The sequence below is a fragment of the Hyla sarda genome, chromosome 7 (genome assembly GCF_029499605.1).
Source record: "Hyla sarda isolate aHylSar1 chromosome 7, aHylSar1.hap1, whole genome shotgun sequence".
Taxonomy (NCBI): Eukaryota; Metazoa; Chordata; class Amphibia; order Anura; family Hylidae; genus Hyla; species Hyla sarda.
The window spans coordinates 10,430,956-10,441,376 of NC_079195.1; positions in this window are offsets into that span (position 1 = coordinate 10,430,956).

Consider the following 10,421-nt stretch of genomic DNA (forward strand, 5'->3'; position numbering starts at 1 on the left):
GATATTTTTTTGCTATAAATCTCTCAGCTGTAGTTTTGTTTGTTCTTTTAAACTGCCCATATGGCACGTTGAATAGCCAGATTTTGTAGTGATTACTGTTAAAATGCAAATAACTATTGCTGTCCATTTAAAAAAAAAAAAAAAAGATTTTGTGGTGAGAAATTCTGCATCATTATGAAAAATGGATTGGGTGAAGTTATGACCCCAAATATTATGTTGATGAAATTGAAAAATGTTTGAAGTTCTACCTTGGAGCCTTTCCATATTATAAAAATATCGTCGATAAAACGTTTGTAAAAAAAAACAATGTTTAAAAAGTGGACAGTTGTAGATTACAGATTCCTCAAAATGTCCCACAAACAGATTTGCAAAACTAAAGAAACCCACTAACTCCACACTTATCAAACATCCTCAAAATCTCACTCACTATGAGAAAAAAATTATTCTATAATAACTAAATCAGCGGACAAAGGGGGGGGGGTGGATAGTGATTATGAACAAAGAAAATTACATTGCTGAAGCACAATGTTTGCTTTCTGACAAATCTTTTTATAAACCCATTAAATTCAAGAATACTCAGCTAGCCTAAAATACTCAGCTAGCCTAAAAAAAGTTTATCACATCGGGCTACGAAAATGGGATTTTAAACAAACAAGAATTACAATATATTCTAGTAGAGGAACCAGCTACACCTATTTTTTATTTCCTCCCCAAAGTCCACAAGAGCATCACAAAACCACCGGGCAGATCAATCATCTGTGGTATTAACTGTCCCAATCATCTCTGGTATACTGTTCCACTATGTAGATATTCCATTACAAAAGCATGTATTAGCACTTCCCTCTCACCTCAAAGATACATGGGATTTTATCAAAGCCATCCAACCAATCCAATGGGATAATAACTGTATCTTCGTGACTATGGATTTAACTTCTTTATACACAGTTATCGATCATGATTTGGGAATTAAAGCTGTGGAACATTTTCTTTTATTAGACCTGTCCATGCCCATTCAACAAACACATTTTGTTTTAGATGCTATTAAGTTCATCTTAAAACACAATTATTTTGAGTTTAATAAAGTAATTTATGTACAGAACCGGGGTACAGCGATGGGTACGAAATTCGCACCAAGTTTTGCGAATCTGTTTGTGGGACATTTTGAGGAATCTGTAATCTACAACTGTCCACTTTTTAAACATTGTCTTTTTTACAAACGTTTTATCGATGATATTTTTATAGTATGGAAAGGATCCGACCTAGAACTTCAAACATTTCTCAATTTCATCAATAATAATATTTGGGGTCTTAACTTCACCCATTCCATTTTTCATAATGATGCTTCTCGATGTGTTAGTAACACAAACCAATGATAATCACATCACCACAAAATATATTTTTTTTAAAGTGGACAGCAATAGTTATTTGCATTTTAACAGTAATCACTACAAAAAGTGGCTAGTCAAGGTGCCATATGGGCAGTTTAAAAGAATAAGACGAAACTGCACAAAAAAATGAAGATTACAATAAACAAAGTAAAACTATAGCTGAGAGATTTATAGCAAAAAAATATCCAAAATCTTTCATAGAAACATCGAAACAACGTGCATTACTCAGGACTAATGTCTTGCTCCAAGGGACCAAAAAGACAAGAAAATTGACTGGAAGTGCAATTTTATCACTACGTTTTCCACTGACCATTGTAAGATCCACAAATCCCGAAAAAACATTGGCATATTCTATTACAGGATCTGTACCTACGCCCCCTTTTACCGACCAAACCATGTATTACTTTATAAGACGCACTTTTTCTTGTTGGTGCATCTTATATGGCAAATACACATTAAAACCCTGTCCTATCGGGCCAGTCCCTGCGGCCATCAACGGCCAGGACCCGCGGCTAATACAGGACATCACCGATCGCCTCCTCGGTGTTTGCTCCGTGCCGGGATCCCCTGCATGGCCGGTGCTCTCCTTCGTCATCATCACGTCATCACGCATACCGTCCCGTCATCCAATAGGATCAGTGTTCGTAGCGACGCGATGGCGGCGACAGAGAGCGGGGATGCCGGGCAGCAGAGACATTCCGGAGCGATGGGGACACCCCGGGGATGTGGCAACAGCGATGGAGGGCGACATCCAGGGCAGCGGTGACGGTCCGGAGCGGCGGGGACACGTGAGTATTACCTCATATACCAGTGGTCTTCAACCTGCGGACCTCCAGATGTTGCAAAACTACAACTCCCGGCATGCCCGGACAGCCTGGGAGTTGTAGTTTTGCAACATCTGGAGGTCCGCAGGTTGAAGATCACTGTCCTATACTTTACCTTGTATTTGGTTCAGAATATTTTTTTTCTACATTTTTATCCTTTAAAATTAGGTGCGTCTTATATGCCGGAGCATCTTATATGGCGAAAAATACGGTACTTTAAAAAACATTTTAGCACCTAGTTATTTTAAAAATGTAAAAAATTCCAACAGAACAGAAAAATCTACTGTGTTTTCCTCCATAACCCACCCAAAAGGTGTCTATAAATGCAGTCATCCAAGATGTAAATGCTGTGAAAACATGGCACACAAAAGAACAATTTTCAGTTCACAAATTACAAAACAGGAATTTAAGATTGATTCGTTATTAAACTGTGGCTCATCCTTTGTAATTTATTTATCGGAATGTCGATGCGGCCTCCAATACATCGACCGGACAGCCCAGTGCTTGAGAAATCGTATTAATAAACACAGAAGCAACTGGCTCCAGAAAGTTAAACAGATTTGTAAATTACTTCTATTAAAAAATCTTAATCCTTTCAGTTCTTATGAGCTTCTGAAGTTAAAGGGGTACTCCGGAGAAAACTTTTTTTCTTTTAAATCAACTTGAGGCAGAAAGTTAAACATATTTGTATATTACTTCTATTAAAAAATCTTAATCCTTCCTGTACTTATTAGCTGATGAATACTACAGAGGAAATTCTTTTCTTTTTGGAATGCTCTCTAATGACATCACGACCACAGTTCTCTCTGCTGACGTTATTATAATAATATTAACACTTTATTTATTGTTGTCCTTAGTGGGATTTGAACCCAAGTCCCCAGCACTGCAAGGCAGCACTGCAAGGCAGCAGTGCTAACCACTGAGCCACCATGCTGCCCTTAGCATACATCTGCTATGCATCTGCTATGCATGGTTGCTAAAATGGACAGAGATGTCAGCAAAGAGTACTGTGTTCGTGATGTCATCAGTGTTCCAAAAAGAAAGGAATTTCCTCTGTAGCATTCAGCAGCTAATGAGCACTGGAAGGATTAAGATTTTTTTATAGAAGTAATTTACAAATATGTTTAACTTTCTGCCAGTCGTTGGCTGTCCGGGCATGCTGGGAGTTGTAGTTTTGCAACATCTTGAGGTCCGCAGGTTGAAGACCACTGGTATAGGAGGTATTACTCACCTGTCCCCGCCGCTCCGGACCATCGCTGCTTGTCACCGCTGCCCTGGATGTCGCCCTCCATCGCTGTCACCGGGGAGTCCCCGTCTCGCTCCAGAACGTCTCTGCTGCCCTGTATCCTCGCTCTCCGTCACCGCCTTCACATCGTTACGCACGTCGCTCCTATTGGATGACGGGACGGTGTGCACGACGACGTGATGACGATGAAGGAGAGCGCCGCCATGCAGGGGATACTGGCCCGGAGCAGTCAGTCGCCGATTAGACACCGAGGAGGCAGGTAAGGTCCCTACCTGTGTCCTGTAAGATGTTCGGGATGCCGCGATTTCACCACGGCGGTCCCAAACAGCCCGACTGAGCAGCCGGGTTAGTTTCACTTTTGCTTCAGACGCAGCGGGCAGCCGTTGATGGCCGCAGGGACCGCCGCGATAGGACGGGGTTTTAATGTGTATTTGCCGTATAAGACGCACCAACTTTTCCCCCCCCAGTTTTGCGAAGAAAAAGTGCGTCTTATACGGCAAAAAATACGGTACTTTTTTCTTGATGTGATAACTTCTATCTAGCCTTTCACTCCCCTCCATTAGAATTCTCATACCGGATTTCTCGGGATAATAACATTTTTCTTAGTCTCGCTCCAATTGGTCACCTGGAACCACATGGCCATTCATTCATAAAAATACCGGAAAATACAAAAAGAATACACTACTCTATTTCATACTTTTTTACTAATCCATTTCACTATCAATTAAAAGTCTAATGAATTATCCATTGAATGTAATGACTAACCTCTCCTCTGTAACGTCATATAATTTTATGTTCATTGATTCACGTGCTTTTTCTGTTCCACATATCTGCACTTCGGAAAGCCGAGTATTCCAAGCCTCATTCTTGATTCTCTCCAAGTACGAGTTGTCAATCAATCTACATGCGGGTCAAGCCTCTGTACAAGTTGAAGAGTCAATTCCGCTATTTTGTGCACTCTCTGCATGATTTTAATTGCATTTTTTGTTTAAAGTTTATGCCCCATCCAGAATTCTATGTGATTTAACCCCTTGCAGCCCATCCCATATTAATATTCCGTTTATGTTTATACGTATTTGATGTTATAAAAGGTAATTTTACCCGACCAAATTTGGCGTCTTTTTCTGAGTGTGTGTACCGTATTTATCGGGGTATACCACGCACCGGCCTATAACACGCACCCTCATTTTACCAAGGATATTTGGGTAAAAAAAGTTTTTTACCCAAATATCCATGGTAAAATGAGGGTGCGTGTGTGCGCGTGTATACCCCGATACATCCCCAGGAAAGGCAGGGGGAGAGAGGCCGCCGCTGCCCGCTTCTCTCCCCCTGCCTTTCCTGGGGTCTAGAGCGCTGCTGTCGGCCCTTCTCACCCCCTGGCTATCGGCGCCGACAGCCAGGGGGAGAGAAGGGGCAGGGGCACCCATTGCCGGCGCCGCGGCACCGTTGCCTCCCTCCATCCCCGGTGGCATAATTACCTGAGTCGGGTCCGCGCTGCTGCAGGCCTCCGGCGTGCGTCCCCTGCGTCGTTGCTATGCACGGCGCGGCGCACTGATGTCATGCGCCGCGCCGTTCAGCGCATAGCAACGCATGCCGGAGGCCTGCAGCAGCGCGGACCCGACTCAGGTAATTATGCCACCGGGGATGGGGGGAGGCAACGGGGCAGCGGCGCCGGCAATGGGTGCCGCTGCCCCTTCTCTCCCCCTGGCTATCGGCGCCGGTACCGATAGTCAGGGGGACAGAACGGGCAGCGGCGCTGATAGCCAGGGGGTGAGAAGGGCCGGCAGTAGGGCTCTAGACCCCAGGGAAGGCAGGGGGAGAGAAGCGGGCAGCGACAGCCTCTCTCCCCCTGCCTTTCCTGGGGCGGTATCGGCGTATAACACGCACATAGACTTTAGGCTAAAAATTTTTGCCTAAAAAGTGCGTGTTATACGCCGATAAATACGGTATATTTACTCGCTCAGAACACTGCTTTGTCATAGCAATCTGAGGAAGTGTGTATACCCGAAACATGTCATTGGTTGTTAAATAAAAGATATTCTATTTTAATATATCTTTTAGCCTGATTCTTCTAGAGAAGCCTGCACCTATAGGAGGTCTTTTTCTCTATTATTTCTTTACAATACCTACAGTGAAGTATGGTGGGGGATCATGTCTGGAGGAAACCAGACACTGCTCATCCCCTGCCCAATACCATCCCTGCAGTGAAGTATATGGGGGCAGCATCATGTTCTGAGGAAACCAGGTACTGCCCATCACCTGCCCAATACCATCCCTGCAGTGATCATGTTGGGGGCAGCATCATGTCTGGGGGAAACCAGGCACTGCCCATCACCTGCCCAATACCATCCCTACAGTGATCATGGTGGGGGCAGCATCATGTTTGTAGAAAACCAGGAACTGTCAATCACCCGCCAAACACCATCCCTACAGTGATCATGGTGGGGGCAGCTTCATTTCTAGAGGAAACCAGGCACTGCCCATCACCTGCCCAATACCATCCCTACAGTGATCATGGTGGGGGCCGCATCATGTCTGGAGGAAACCAGGCACTGCCCATCACCTGCCCAATACCATCCCTACAGTGATCATGGTGGGGGCAGCATCATGTCTGGAGGAAACCAGGCACTGCCCATCGCCTGCCCATCGCCTGCCCAATACCATCCCTACAGTGATCATGATGGGGGCAGCATCATGTCTGGAGGAAACCAGGCACGGCTCATCACCTGCCCAATACCATCCCTACAGTGATCATGGTGGGGGCAGCATCATGTCTGGAGGAAACCAGGTACTGCCCATCACCTGCCCAATACCATCCCTACAGTGATCATGGTGGGGACAGCATCATGTCTGGAGGAAACCAGGTACTGCCCATCACCTGCCCAATACCATCCCTACAGTGATCATGGTGGGGGCAGCATCATGTATGGAGGAAACCAGGTTCTGCCCATCACCTGCCCAATACCATCCCTACAGTGATCATGGTGGGGGCAGCATCATGTATGGAGGAAACCAGGCACTGCCCATCACCTGCCCAGTACCATCCCTACAGTGATCATGGTGGGGGCAGCTTCATGTCTAGAGGAAACCAGGCACTGCCCATCACCTGCCCAATACCATCCCTACAGTGATCATGGTGGGGGCCGCATCATGTCTGGAGGAAACCAGGCACTGCCCATCACCTGCCCAATACCATCCCTACAGTGATCATGGTGGGCGCAGCATCATGTCTGGAGGAAACCAGGCACTGCCCATCACCTGCCCAATACCATCCCTACAGTGATCATGGTGGGGGCAGCATCATGTCTGGAGGAAACCAGGCACTGCTCATCACCTGCCCAATACCATCCCTACAGTGATCATGATGGGGGCAGCATCATGTCTGGAGGAAACCAGGCACGGCTCATCACCTGCCCAATACCATCCCTACAGTGATCATGGTGGGGGCAGCATCATGTCTGGAGGAAACCAGGTACTGCCCATCACCTGCCCAATACCATCCCTACAGTGATCATGGTGGGGGGCAGCATCATGTCTGGAGGAAACCAGGTACTGCCCATCACCTGCCCAATACCATCCCTACAGTGATCATGGTGGGGGCAGCATCATGTCTGGAGGAAACCAGGTTCTTCCCATCACCTGCCCAATACCATCCCTACAGTGATCATGGTGGGGGCAGCATCATGTATGGAGGAAACCAGGCACTGCCCATCACCTGCCCAGTACCATCCCTACAGTGATCATGGTGGGGGCAGCTTCATGTCTAGAGGAAACCAGGCACTGCCCATCACCTGCCCAATACCATCCCTACAGTGATCATGGTGGGGGCCGCATCATGTCTGGAGGAAACCAGGCACTGCCCATCACCTGCCCAATACCATCCCTACAGTGATCATGGTGGGCGCAGCATCATGTCTGGAGGAAACCAGGCACTGCCCATCGCCTGCCCAATACCATCCCTACAGTGATCATGGTGGGGGCAGCATCATGTCTGGGGGAAACCAGGCACTGCTCATCACCTGCCCAATACCATCCCTACAGTGATCATGATGGGGGCAGCATCATGTCTGGAGGAAACCAGGCACGGCTCATCACCTGCCCAATACCATCCCTACAGTGATCATGGTGGGGGCAGCATCATGTCTGGAGGAAACCAGGTACTGCCCATCACCTGCCCAATACCATCCCTACAGTGATCATGGTGGGGGGCAGCATCATGTCTGGAGGAAACCAGGTACTGCCCATCACCTGCCCAATACCATCCCTACAGTGATCATGGTGGGGGCAGCATCATGTCTGGAGGAAACCTGGTTCTGCCCATCACCTGCCCAATACCATCCCTACAGTGATCATGGTGGGGGCAGCATCATGTATGGAGGAAACCAGGCACTGCCCATCACCTGCCCAGTACCATCCCTACAGTGATCATGGTGGGGGCAGCTTCATGTCTAGAGGAAACCAGGCACTGCCCATCACCTGCCCAATACCATCCCTACAGTGATCATGGTGGGGGCCGCATCATGTCTGGAGGAAACCAGGCACTGCCCATCACCTGCCCAATACCATCCCTACAGTGATCATGGTGGGCGCAGCATCATGTCTGGAGGAAACCAGGCACTGCCCATCACCTGCCCAATACCATCCCTACAGTGATCATGGTGGGGGCAGCATCATGTCTGGGGGAAACCAGGCACTGCTCATCACCTGCCCAATACCATCCCTACAGTGATCATGGTGGGGGCAGCATCATGTGTGGAGGAAACCAGGCACTGCCCATCACCTGCCCAATAACATCCCTACAGTGATCATGGTGGGGGCAGCATCTTGTCTGGGGGAGACCAAGCACTGCCCATCACCTGCCCAATACCATCCCTACAGTGATCATGGTGGGCGCAGCATCATGTCTGGAGGAAACCAGGCACGGCCCATCGCCTGCCCAATACCATCCCTACAGTGATCATGGTGGGGGCAGCATCATGTCTGGGGGAAACCAGGCACTGCTCATCACCTGCCCAATACCATCCCTACAGTGATCATGGTGGGGGCAGCATCATGTATGGAGGAAACCAGGCACTGCCCATCACCTGCCCAATAACATCCCTACAGTGATCATGGTGGGGGCAGCATCTTGTCTGGGGGAGACCAAGCACTGCCCATCACCTGCCCAATACCATCCCTACAGTGATCATGGTGGGGGCAGCATCATGTCTGGAGGAAACCAGGTACTGCCCATCACCTGCCCAATACCATCCCTACAGTGATCATGGTGGGGGCAGCATCATGTCTGAAGGAAACCAGGTTCTGCCCATCACCTGCCCAATACCATCCCTACAGTGATCATGGTGGGGGCAGCATCATGTATGGAGGAAACCAGGCACTGCCCATCACCTGCCCAGTACCATCCCTACAGTGATCATGGTGGGGGCAGCTTCATGTCTAGAGGAAACCAGGCACTGCCCATCACCTGCCCAATACCATCCCTACAGTGATCATGGTGGGGGCCGCATCATGTCTGGAGGAAACCAGGCACTGCCCATCACCTGCCCAATACCATCCCTACAGTGATCATGGTGGGCGCAGCATCATGTCTGGAGGAAACCAGGCACTGCCCATCGCCTGCCCAATACCATCCCTACAGTGATCATGGTGGGGGCAGCATCATGTCTGGGGGAAACCAGGCACTGCTCATCACCTGCCCAATACCATCCCTACAGTGATCATGGTGGGGGCAGCATCATGTATGGAGGAAACCAGGCACTGCCCATCACCTGCCCAATAACATCCCTACAGTGATCATGGTGGGGGCAGCATCTTGTCTGGGGGAGACCAAGCACTGCCCATCACCTGCCCAATACCATCCCTACAGTGATCATGGTGGGGGCAGCATCATGTCTGGGGGAAACCAGGCACTGCCCATCGCCTGCCCAATACCATCCCTACAGTGATCATGGTGGGGGCAGCATCATGTCTGGGGGAAACCAGGCACTGCTCATCACCTGCCCAATACCATCCCTACAGTGATCATGGTGGGGGCAGCATCATGTATGGAGGAAACCAGGCACTGCCCATCACCTGCCCAATAACATCCCTACAGTGATCATGGTGGGGGCAGCATCATGTCTGGGGGAAACCAGGCACTGCTCATCACCTGCCCAATACCATCCCTACAGTGATCATGGTGGGGGCAGCATCATGTATGGAGGAAACCAGGCACTGCCCATCACCTGCCCAATAACATCCCTACAGTGATCATGGTGGGGGCAGCATCTTGTCTGGGGGAGACCAAGCACTGCCCATCACCTGCCCAATACCATCCCTACAGTGATCATGGTGGGGGCAGCATCATGTCTGGGGGAAACCAGGCACTGCCCATCGCCTGCCCAATACCATCCCTACAGTGATCATGGTGGGGGCAGCATCATGTCTGGGGGAAACCAGGCACTGCTCATCACCTGCCCAATACCATCCCTACAGTGATCATGGTGGGGGCAGCATCATGTATGGAGGAAACCAGGCACTGCCCATCACCTGCCCAATAACATCCCTACAGTGATCATGGTGGGGGCAGCATCTTGTCTGGGGGAGACCAAGCACTGCCCATCACCTGCCCAATACCATCCCTACAGTGATCATGGTGGGGGCAGCATCATGTCTGGAGGAAACCAGGTACTGCCCATCACCTGCCCAATACCATCCCTACAGTGATCATGGTGGGGGCAGCATCATGTCTGGAGGAAACCAGGTTCTGCCCATCACCTGCCCATTACCATCCCTACAGTGATCATGGTGGGGGCAGCATCATGTATGGAGGAAACCAGGCACTGCCCATCACCTGCCCAGTACCATCCCTACAGTGATCATGGTGGGGGCAGCTTCATGTCTAGAGGAAACCAGGCACTGCCCATCACCTGCCCAATACCATCCCTACAGTGATCATGGTGGGGGCCGCATCATGTCTGGAGG